Consider the following 12,473-nt stretch of genomic DNA (forward strand, 5'->3'; position numbering starts at 1 on the left):
ATCCGGGTCGGGTCTACCCGAACAAATTTGCCAAAATTTATAATTTCTAACAAAAAAGAGAAAAAGATATATTTGTAAACAAATTTCTAGCTAATGCAAAGAAAAAACCAAATAAGAAAATAAATCAAATTGATTTTACTCAAATACATCATCCTAATCAAATTATATTGATAATATATATTTTTTATAAATTATTAAATCATTTATATCCGGATCCGGGTCTAGTACGGGTCGGAATACTATATTCCGTATCCGACCCGTTTTTTTGTTTGAAAAAACGGATCCGCCTTATATGTAGAAGTAAAATGCAATCACCTCTAGACCAACAACCCATTTGTTAGTTATTTTGTCATTCTTATTGTAGACACCAAAATTTTGTCAATTTTTAATGTTTTCTTGGATTTTTTATATTTAATGAGGTATTTATTTTCTTACATTTTAATGTGTAATTTTCTCATTTTTGCAGGTTTGTTTTAGAAAAAGAAAAATAAAATAGAAAAAGAAACAAAAAAATGATTTTTGTAAAAATAAAAAATAAAAAATTAAATAAAAAAAAGAAAATGGAGACATCATGATGGCTTGGTCATCATGATGCCACCAAAGTCATTCTGCCACTTTTGATTGAAGGCATCCAACGAGAGAAACAAGAGAAGAGAAGGAAGCAACAGAAAGAAGAAAGAGGAAAGGAAGAAGAAGAAGAAGAAGAAGAAAAAATTGCAAAAGGGGGCTCCCAAAAGCTTCTCTAAATTCTCTCTCGGAGCCTTTTTCTTTTGATCTGAACACACACAAACTCCATTCTGGCACCTAGAATACATCTCTCGGCCTCTTCCTCTCAGGAGACAAAAAGACACCATTAGACAACTAAGAAAAAAATTCCAAATCACTCTCGGCTCTCCCTCTCCCAATTTCACATACACTCTCAACACCAACAACAACCCCCTATTCCTCTCTCTCGGATACAAGGAGAAAAGAAAAGAAACCAGAAAGGAAGAGCTAAGAAAACAAGTAGGGGAGGTTATCATCATCAAAAATTGCCATTGCCGCTACCTCTGTGTAATTTCTCCACTGCAAGACAATGTTAGGCTCTCATTTTTGCTTCTCCCTTGCTGTTCCTTGCCTTAAATTCAAAGTTGGTGCTGAAATTTTCCTTGGTTACTCAAATTCTTTATGTCCCGTACTATAAGCATGTAGAGACGTTAGTTTGTTCCTTTCTTTTGCTGGTTTTGTTATCATTATGTTGTTGGGAAATGGCATAATTAGATTAGAGAGAAAGGATATAAGGTTAGTGTATGCATGTCAAGTGTTTGTGAAAATGCCAAAAAGGAAAAAAGAACTAAATTAGTGAATTTTTTGTGCATAGCCTTGTTAAAATAGAGAACCATTAGCTAGCACAGGGGCTGGAAATGTTTGGTTATCCAAAATTTTGGATTTTTGAGCCTTAAAACCATTAGAATAATTTCCTTCATTTTTTGGGGCTGTTTTGACTTAATGCATCATTTTGTTGTTGTTTACTTGTCAAAATAAGATTATAGTTGTGATGTAGAAGTTATAAGGAGTGTTTTGGCATAAATTTTATGGTTTTTAGTGGTGATTATAGTGTTTTAAAAAAAATAAAAAATTGGGCTGTTTTTTGGGCATTTTGGCCACTTTCGGGTCATTTGTTTTTTCTTTTTTGTAAAAACTAGCTTTAAAAACGGAATCTACGCAAAAAATCGAGTTGGAGTATGTATTTTGATAACTTTTTTGTGACCGGAAAAATTTCGCCGGCGCCACCGGCAGCCGCCACAGCTGCCATGGCCACCAGAAGCGTCATCTGGCCAGGCAAGAAGAAGAAGAAACGGAGGGGGAAAGAAGAAAGAAAAGAAAAAGAAGAGAAAAGAAAAAGTGTTGGGCTAATGTTTTATTTTCGATTGGGCCAAGAGTTATTTTTGGTTGGGTTTTGGAAATGAGTTTTGGTTTATTTCTTTTGGGTTTCGGTTGGGCTAGTAGTCAGAGCCCATGCATTTTTTTGGTCGGGCTTGAGTGATAAAAGGATGGGCTGGACCGTTTATTTCTTTTGGATTTCGGCGAGGCTTAGGAATTTCATGCCAGAAAGGCCCGATGGCCTTTTCTTGCCCAATTCAGAAACAAAATTTGCACTTTAGCCCATGATCTTTGGAGTAGTTTTACTGTGGCCTAGAACATTTTAAATTTCTTTCACTTAGGTTCTTAAATTAATTGCACTTTGATCTCAAAACTTTATCTTTCATTTAATTTTGTCCCCTAAACTTTGGAAAAATTATATTTTTGAACCCAAAAGTTTTTCGATTTTTTGTAATTTAGTCCCTAGTGAATTTTGACCCTTTTTATTATGATTGTTTCTTTTCTTTAATAACTAATTATGTTACTTTTGAATATATTTAACTTGTAATTTTTAGATGTTCTTAAATTTCTTTACGTTTGACATATTAATGTGAATTTAGTATTTTATCATTATTATTATTTTCAATTAAATTGGTGCCATGATTTTTTTTGTTCATTTTGAGTATAAATAGGGCAATTTGACTCTATTTAGTTACCAATTCAAAAGGGAGGTATGTGAGAACCCGTAATTTTCTTAATTGCTAGGTTTTATTTTCTTTTAATTGCACGTTTTTTCACATTTTCTTATTTGGAAAATCTTAAAAATAATTTTTATGAGTAAATATGGTTTTTAAATCATTTTTCTAGTATCGCATAGTTTTTCAAAAATTAAGAGTATATATCGGACGTGGGACCTGCTAGTGCGAAAAGTTCAGAAAAATTCAGCCAGTTCGGTTAAGTTTTGGATACTGGATTTAATTTATCGGGTGTTATGAGATATTTAGAGGTTACCAAGTGGATTGGTGTGAGAGAGAGAAAAGGTTAGGCATGCAATTAATGAAAGTGACATGTGTCACTTAGAGGTTAAATCATACTTTTGACTTACTATTCATAACTTTACCATTTAAACCAAAAATTGACCAAAATTTCCTCAAATTTGCAAGCTTCTTGGCCGGCCCTTATCAAGCAAAAAGGAAAGAAAAGCTCTCCAATTTCTTAGCTCCAATCTTGCCCAATCTTTCAATTCAACTGGTTAATCTTCAAATTACTCCATAAAACCTCTTAAGTTAGTGAAGTTAAGCTTGGTTGTGAAGTGGTTTGAAAGCTTAAGGTGTCAAGTTGCTCCTCCTCTTGAGTTGTTAAGGTGAGTAGCTAAGAAACCTCTCTCCTCTATCTAATGATGTCTAATTAACAACTTGTGGTAGTTTAAGAGGTGAAATTGTGGGTTATTTTATGATTTTAGTGAGATTGATGACATTTTCTATTTATTTATGATTTTTCTGTTTTAATATGATTCATGTGGTGTGGCCATGTATGATGATTGGAAATGATCTAGAATGAAGCCTTAGTGGGTGAATGGTAGTTAATTGCAGAAAATTTCTGTTTTAGAAGGAACATTGGAAAGTTAGGGTTTCATTTTCCCTAATCCTGCCTGGCACTGTTCATCATAGTTAGAGGCCGAATTAGCCTTAGGTTAAAACATCAAAGTTGTATGGAATGATATTTTAGAGATGCCTGTAAAATTTCAGGCCAATCGGAGTAGCGTAACTTTTGAAAAGATCGAAATACCCTTGCTGCCCTGTTTCTACCCGAACTTGAGAATTGCTTCTGTAATTGGCTAATTTGATTGGGAATATGACTGATTTGGTTGTTGAGGTCTTCTGATGAAATTTAGCCTGGTGTCTTAGCTTTCGAATGGCTTTGATTTCACTTGATTTGGACTTAGGTAGCCTGAATTACGTTTCGTTAACCAGAATGCGGTTTGTTAACCTGTTTTTGAGGTTCTGGTTTAGTATATTAAATTTTTGACCTAGTTGCACTAGAAACTGGACTGAGTGGCCTTCTTCAACATTGTAGCCCTATCTCTTAGCTTTGAAACGGTGTGTCTTGTACCTCCATCCGATAACCGTAGTGCCAGTGGTGGCAAAACCGCTAAACGACGTCAAAACTGTTTTTAGGTTTTAGGACCTACCTTTCATTCCGATTATTTTCCTAGCTAAATCTTGTACTTGAATGATTATGAGCCTATTGAACGGCTGTTATAATGAATTGATGTTGTGTAAGACTTTGGGATTGCTTGAGGAAATAATGAAGCCATAAGTGGCTGGGAAAATAGGTAAATACAAAGGGCATGCTGCCAAAATTTTAGGGCTATGTGAGTCTTTCAATTGAGTTGATCTTAGTACAAATAAAGGGTTTTGGGGGTTGTTTATAACCCTAGGACCAACTGTTATCTTTTTGCTCTGTATTAGTACTTAACTTGGGGCAGCATATGACATCTAGTCGAGCCTTATTTGTGCATTTCGTTTACTCGATTTTGGATGTGAAACCTTCAATTAGTTTACTTTAATGATTTTAGGGTTTCTTGGAGATCAAAGCCAATCTGAAGTGAAAACTTTTGAAGTATCTGTAGTTAAACCGGTGAGTGTACCACTCCCCTCAATTGCTGTTTAACTTGATTTCTGCCCTGCAATCTATGATTTAAATGACTGCACTATCTGTTTATTTTGTTTGAGACGAGGGTGTACTTTATCACACTCGTTCTCTTGTCTGTTCATATGCCAATTTTGGTGCGAATCTGAATCTGTGTCTGTATCTGTTATCTGTATCTGTATCTGTATCTGTTCGGACGTCGTTTGGAAACTTGTATCCAACGACCTTTCTGTGACCTCTGAGCTCAACACCTATGGCTAGTTATTCGAGTCGGGCCGGCAAGGGCCTGGTCGATTAGATAACAAACTACGGTAGTCTGTTTTGGGATCTTTGGGTATTGAGACCCTTGATTCCGGTATACTCTAGTATTACCACTTCTGTTCTGTTCGATGTTCGGGCCCGGTAGGGGTATGTTTGGTGGACGGAAAATTGGTGTAAAGTGGGGTCTACGGATATGTTGGTTCTATTTATGTTGACGGAGAGTCAACGGGTTCGGATCAAGTACTGCAGATGGAAATCTGGCTCTTGAGAGCCACCTGTATCCTTTCCTTTGAATCATTGTGTCTAATCTAGTTTCTTTTATATCTGGTATATGTATCTGATGGGTTAAACGTGAAAGACCATGATTTTACCCCTATATGTTTGGAACCTCATTGAGCGAAAGCTCACCCCTTCCTGTTACCTTTGTTTTCCTTGCAGGGAACCACTTCTTGGAACTATGGCTTTGAAGCATGAGTTGAGCTAGTTAGATATTTTGTATTGCTCCTTAATAGTTGGAAACCCTAATTGTACTTGCTCTTTTGAAAACTAAGCCCTAATGATATTTTGTGTAGTGCGAATACCTCGGATTGCACTGTATATTCAATTGTTCAAGACTCCAATGTACATATATGTATAAGTGTTTGACCTTGTCTAGTAAATGTATTCCGCTGAGACTATGATTTTTGGTTTGGTGGGCATGTTCTCACCTTAGTTGTTTCCAATTGTGCATTTTCTTTTGGTCCTATCGCGCGCACTATATCGGGTTTGTGTAAATCGACTTCGTAGTCCCGGCGAAAGCTGGGCAGGCGGTCCGCTAACCCCTTTAGTACGCCTTAGGGGATGGTGGGGCCGTCACAGGTGGTATCAGAGCCTGCTTCGCGTGGTCTCTGCGCGGAGTGAGCCTGGACTGAGTGGTGAATAGGTATGGAGGATTAAATACTAGTCCGAGCAAAAGCTATGAATTGCGAAGGTTCTAGGCCTTAAATTTTCTTATGATATTTGAGGATCATAGATAGGTATGTCGGGTAGAAATTTTGATTGTAGATAGTTTACTCTTGGAACTGGCCAACTCGAGATATGAATTATTTTATTTCGGATTCTCGCGCCCGAGTACTCTAAAGTTGAGGCGGTGTTAAGTATTTGGAGATTTCATTTTGGAACCATGAACAGGCTTTGTCTGACTAGAATGAGCACAAGAGGTCAATGGACATCTAGTTTGGATAGTAAGTGACGTGAGAGACCAGACGGGCTGATACTGGGACGACTTCACCTTTTCCTTTTGGTTCACCCGTATATTCCTACCACCTGACGTTAGTATATGTGTTTGTGTACATGGTTATCTGTCCAACTTGATATGTAATTGTGTACTTGCTTATCCGTCTTTTGATATGGTGTGTTAGGTGCAATATGTTATTTGTGTAATTGGTATATTGGATTTTGTTATTTTATTTACTGCATTCATTCATTAAAGTACCCTTTTGGAAAGAAAAGAGAGAGGGAAGGGAAAACTATATATATCTGAAGGAAGACGTGGTTGCGGATATGGTCCTAACTGTGGAACAAAACGAGGCCAGGGGTCAAGAGAAGAAAAGGGGGGAAAGAATAGCTGAGCAAAACATGGACCGAGAGTGCCACGTGTGTGCAAGAATTTATTATGACCCATTGTTTTGCTCGACAGGCTACCATCTGAGTTCCAGCAATTTTGTGAGATGACACATTGGGTTGAGATGTATAAGGAAATGTCGGTTCTCCGAGACGAAATAGAAGTTCAAAAGAACCTAGCCGCATACTGGGAAGGGCGATGGAAGCACGAGTACTCAGAGAAAATTGAGCTCTTGCACAAGAATTTAGAGCTAAAAAGGAAATACGATGGGATTTCCGAAGAGGCCTTAACAATGGCACGAAGCACTACTTCTATGGGGGTTACAGAAAAAACTCAAAGGACAGAAATTGCAAGGCCACAAGTGAAGACCTTCCATGCAAAGAAAAGGAGCGCATCTCGTGAGAGTCAAAGGTCAGAACAGGGTAAGTGAGGTAGGCCATTTGCTAAGAAGGGTCGTGGAGCGGGTGGTTTGACAATTTGTGGTTATTGTAGGAAATCCAATCATATTGAAGTGGATTGTTGGAAAAAGGGGAGGAGGTGTATGCGCTGTGGTAGCGCCGAGCATCAGATTGCTAATTGCTCGGGTTTATTGCACGAAAAGAAAGGAATCCAGCAGCCAACCCAGACCGACCCTGGACCGTCAACTAGAGAAGGGACTGGAAGGAAGAGTCTCGTTTCTTCTGAGGACGTAGAAGGTACAGGCTACTGGTTACTTGAGTTTTGCTCGATTCCGCTCAGAGAAAATTTCGAGGACGAAATTTCTTTAAGAGGGAAAGAGTGTGAGAACCCGTAATTTTCTTAATTGCTTGGTTTTATTTTCTTTTAATTGCACGTTTTTCCACATTTTCTTATTTGAAAAATCTTAAAAATAATTTTTATGAGTAAATATGATTTTTAAATCATTTTTCTAGTATCGCATAGTTTTTGAAAAATTAAGAGTATATATCGGATGTGGGACCCGCCGTGCGAAAAGTTCGAAAAAATTCGGCTAGTTCGGTTAAGTTTTGGATACTGGGTTTAATTTATCGGGTGTTATGAGATATTTAGAGGTTACCAAGTGGATTGGTGTGAGAGAGACAAAAGGTTAGGCATGCAATTAATGAAAGTGACATGTGTCACTTAGAGTTTAAATCTTACTTTTGACTTACTATTCATAACTTTACCATTTAAACCAAAAATTGACCAAAATTTTCTCAAATTTGCAAGGTTCTTGGCCGGCCCTTATCAAGCAAAAAGGAAAGAAAAGCTCTCCAATTTCTTAGCTACAATCTTGTCCAATCTTTCAATTCAACTGATTAATCTTTAAATTACTTCATAAAACCTCTTAAGTTAGTGAAGTTAAGCTTGGTTGTGAAGTGGTTTGAAAGCTTAAGGTGTCAAGTTGCTCTTCCTCTTGAGTTGTTAAGGTGAGTAGCTAAGAAACCTCTCTCCTCTATCTAATGATGTCTAATTAACAACTTGTGGTAGTTTAAGAGGTGAAATTGTGGGTTATTTTATGATTTTAGTGAGATTGATGACATTTTCTATTTATTTATAATTTTTCTGTTTTAATATGATTCATGTGGTGTGGCCATGTATGATGATTGGAAATGATCTAGAATGAAGCCTTAGTGGGTGAATGGTGGTTAATTGTAGAAAATTTCTGTTTTGGAAGGAAAATTGGAAAGTTAGGGTTTCATTTTCCCTAATTCTGCCTGGCACTATTCATCATAGTTAGAGGCCGAATTAGCCTTGAATTAAAAAATAAAAGTTGTAGGGAATGATATTTTAGATATGCCTGTAAAATTTCAGGCCAATCGGAGTAGCGTAGCTAGTGAAAAGACTGAAATACCCTTGCTTCCCTGTTTCTACACCAACTTGAGAATTGCTTCTGTAATTGGCTAATTTGATTGGGAATATGACTGATTTGGTTGTTGAGGTCTTTTGATGAAATGTACCCTGGTGTCTTAGATTTCGAATGGCTTTAGTTTCACTTCATTTGAACTTAGGTAGCCTGAATTACGTTTCGTTAACCAGAATGCGGTTTGTTAACCTGTTTTTGCAGTTCTGGTTTAGTATATTAAATTTTTGACCTGGTTGCACTAGAAACTGGACTGAGTGGCCTTCTTAAACATTGTATCCCTATCTCTTAGCTTCGAAACGGTGTGTCTTGCACCTCCATCCGATAACCGTAGTGCCAGTGGTGCCAAAACCGCTAAATGACGTCAAAACTGTTTTTAGGTTTTAGGACCTACCTTTCATTCCGATTATTTTCCTAGCTAAATCTTGTACTTGAATGACTATGAGCCTATTGAATGGCTGTTATAATGAATTGATGTTGTGTAAGACTTTGGGATTGCTTGAGGAAATAATGAAGCCATAAGTGGCTGGGAAAATAGGTAAATACAAAGGGCATGCTGCCAAAATTTTAGGGCTAGGTGAGTCCTTCAATTGAGTTGATCTTAGTGCAAATAAAGGGTTTTGGGGGTTGTTTATAACCCTAGGACCAACTGTTATCTTTTTGCTTTGTATTAGTACTTAACCTGGGGCAGCATATGACATCTAGTCGAGCCTTACTTGTGCATTTCGTTTACTCGATTTTGGATGTGAAACCTTCAATTAGTTTACTTTGATGATTTTAGGGTTTCTTGGTGATTAAAGTCAATCTGAAGTGAAAACTTTTGAAATATCTATAGTTAAACCGGTGAGTGTACCACTCCCCTCAATTGCTGTTTAACTTGATTTCTGCCCTGCAATCTATGATTTAAATGACTGCACTATCTGTTTATTTTGTTTGAGACGAGAGTGTACTTTATCACACTCGTTCTCTTGTCTGTTCATATGCCAATTTTGGTGCGAATCTGAATCTGTATCTGTATCTGTTATCTGTATCTATATCTGTATCTGTATCTGTTCGCACGTCGTTTGGAAACTTGTATCCAACGACCTTTCTGTGACCTCTGAGCTCAACACCTGTGGCTAGTTATTCGAGTCGGGCCGGCAAGGGTCTGGTCGATTAGATAACATACCACGGTAGTCTGTTTTGGGATCTTTGGGTATTGAGACCCTTGATTCCGGTATACTCGAGTATTACCACTTCTGTTCTGTTCGATGTTCGGGCCTGGTAGGGGTATGTTTGGTGGACGGAAAATTGGTGTAAAGTGGGGTCTACGGATATGTTGGTTCTATTTACGTTGACGGAGAGTCAACGGGTTCGGATCAAGTACTGCAGATGGAAATCTGGCTCCTGAGAGCCACCTGTATCCTTTCCTTTGAATCATTGTGTCTAATCTGGTTTCTTTTATATCTGGTATATGTATCTGATGGGTTAAACGTGAAAGGCCATGATTTTACCCCTATATGTTTGGTACCTCATTGAGCGAATGCTCACCCCTTCCTGTTACCTTTGTTTTCCTTGCAGGGAACCACTTCTTGGAATTGTGACTTTGAAGCATGAGTTGAGCTAGTTAGATATTTTGTATTGCTCCTCAATGGTTGGAAACCCTAATTGTACTTGCTCTTTTGAAAACGAAGCCCTAATGATATTTTGTGTAGTACGAATATCTCGGATTGCACCGTATATTCAATTGTTCAAGACTCCAATGTACATATATGTATAAGTGTTTAACCTTGTCTAGTAAATGTATTCCGCTGAGACTATGATTTTTGGTTTGGTGGGCATGTTCTCACCTTAGTAGTTTCCAATTGTGCATTTTCTTTGGGTTCTATCGTGCGCACTATATCGGGTTTGTGTAAATCGACTTCGTAGTTCGGGCGAGAGTTGGGCAGACGGTCCGCTAACCCCTTTGGTACGTCTTAGGGGAAAGTGGGGCCGTCACAAGGTACCCCTATTATTATTATTTTAATGTCAATTACGTGCTCTTATGTGCTCCTACGTGTTCCTATGTGTTTATATATTTTTATATGCTTTATTTATTGATTTAAATGTTCATTCAAATTTTCTTATATTTATTTAGTTAATTTTTATAAGTATTTGAGAGGCATTTAAATACCTTAAAAAATGTAATAGATAGGATAACTAGATTTGTTTTATTATATTTTTCCATTTTAGATTGTAATTAGGTCCCCTATTGTAATAGATAGGGTAGATAGGATTTTTTATTTCCCTATTTTAGATTGTAGTTAGATTCCCTACTGTAATAGATAGGTTTTTACGTGTTTATGTGGCTTATGTGTTATATGCTTTATCCGCTTTCCTTAGGATTTTTGCATCTAGATATTATGTTTATGTGTTACATGCTACGTGCTCTTATGTATTTATTTGTTTTAATTTACGTCTTATTTGTTTTTGTGACGGCCCCACCTCCTCCTAGGGCGTACCCCAGGGTTCGGCGGGCCGCCTGCCCAGCTCTCGCTGGGACTCAGTCAATCACTACATTCCTCAAATAAATTACAAGATAAATCTCATATATACATCAAATTCTCCAATAATTTTCGTACCATAAGCGAAGCGAAAACCAGTTAACGTACACATACATCCATTCAAGTCCGAACGTTCATACAAACCCTAATAACAACTATTACACAAGAGGAAAATCCAAATTTAAACCATCAATGAGATAATCCATCCATTCACATGAACAAGCACTACAAGCCATTTCTTCGTCTCGAGTCCTGTGGAGGGGAATAAAATAGTTTTGGGGTGAGTTAGAAACTCAGTGAGTAACCAGCAAAATCAGTAAGCAAATATATTTCAAGATAATGCACTTCAATGATGTCATGAATCAAGGATCAAATGTACATTTATCGCTCTCGTGAGCCAGTGAAATCATTGCACTTAAACACCCAACGCTCAAAAGATTATTTAACGATAAGCAATAAGGGGGAGCAACGTTGGTGCTCCAGATCATGTCATGAACTCACGAAAGTGGTGGAGAGGTTGGCTCCAGGTAAATAGTAGAGGAGACGTTGGTGTTCAGCACAAGACTCCCCAAGAACTCATTTAAGCCAAATCATTTCATGGACTCACATGCGCGCACACATGATATGCAAATGAGTAAATAATGCAAGATACATTTCAAAAGTACTTTGGAAACAGTTTAGGGTCACTCACCTCCACGGCTCAAAAACCATCCGTCATATATTATTACCTTGCCCGAGTCCAAGCCCTAAAACCCAAAAATAGATTTGACGTCATTTTGCGTATTGGACACAACCAGCGTTACGATTATCGGATTGGGGTGTAATTTATACCTTTGTGAAGCTAAGACAGAAGGCTACAACTTTGATGAAGGCTACTCAGTCCATTTTACAATGTATCTAGGTCAAATTTACCAAAACAACCCCAGATTTTCTAATTTGAAGTTTACTATGGCTGTCCTAACTCCTTCAGTCATATCTCATAATATACAACTCCAATTCAAGTGATTCCAAAGCCATATGAAAGCTAAGACACAAGGTTAGAATTCTTAAGAAGACATCAACAACCAAATCAATAGTATTCTTGGTCAAAACAACCAATTACAGAAGCTGATTAGCATGCTCGGATAGAAACAGGGTAGCAGGGGTATTTTGGTTTTTTCACATGATACAGTGCTCGGATCGAGTTGAAATTTTGTAGGCAACTATAAAACATCATTTTCTACAACTTTCATGTTCTGAGCTAAAGGTAATTCGGTCTCTAACATACTCAAACAGAAACGGGCAGAACTGAACTATAAGAAATCTCAATTCTGGAATTTTCTCAAACAACCATAGAAATCACCAAATCTTCCACACAAACCCACAAAAGTGATATATAAACCATCATTAACCCTTATTAGCATCTTACAACATCAAAATCAACATTTCTACTCAATTGCTATAAACTTTTACAAGGGTTCAAGGCTGCTTTACCTTCCAAAGGTGGGTTCACAAGGTTGCACTTCAAGAACCAAGTTCCTTAGCTTTCTTTTGCTCTAACTCCCAAGCTTGTTGGATGGGTTGTACAAAATCAGAATTTTTTTCTTGTTCTTTCTCTTATTTTCTCTTGGTTTTTCTCCCCTATTTTCTCCCTAGAGCTGGCCGAAATTCTCCTTGTTGTTTTGGCCTTTGGTCTTGCTAAGAAGATTAATACTAAGTCACTTGGTCAAAGTCCAACACCTTTTTGATTAGCCAATCACAATTAAGCTTAGGA

At 37.4% G+C, this 12,473-nt stretch overlaps 1 long non-coding RNA gene across 2 annotated transcripts; it reads left to right on the forward strand.

Annotated features, from left to right (window-relative positions):
* Window positions 1–616: 616 nt before the first annotated feature.
* Window positions 617–10,042, forward strand: LOC140017007 (uncharacterized). Of its 2 annotated transcripts, none has more exons than XR_011823287.1 (3): window positions 617–1,077; window positions 4,421–4,482; window positions 9,759–10,042. It is a non-coding gene; the product is annotated as an uncharacterized lncRNA (long non-coding RNA). The 2 variants fall into 2 exon arrangements; XR_011823288.1 differs by lacking the exon at window positions 9,759–10,042 and adding an exon at window positions 5,194–5,439.
* Window positions 10,043–12,473: the final 2,431 nt, after the last annotated feature.

This window comes from Coffea arabica, chromosome 11c (assembly GCF_036785885.1).
Source record: "Coffea arabica cultivar ET-39 chromosome 11c, Coffea Arabica ET-39 HiFi, whole genome shotgun sequence".
NCBI classification, from domain to species: Eukaryota; Viridiplantae; Streptophyta; class Magnoliopsida; order Gentianales; family Rubiaceae; genus Coffea; species Coffea arabica.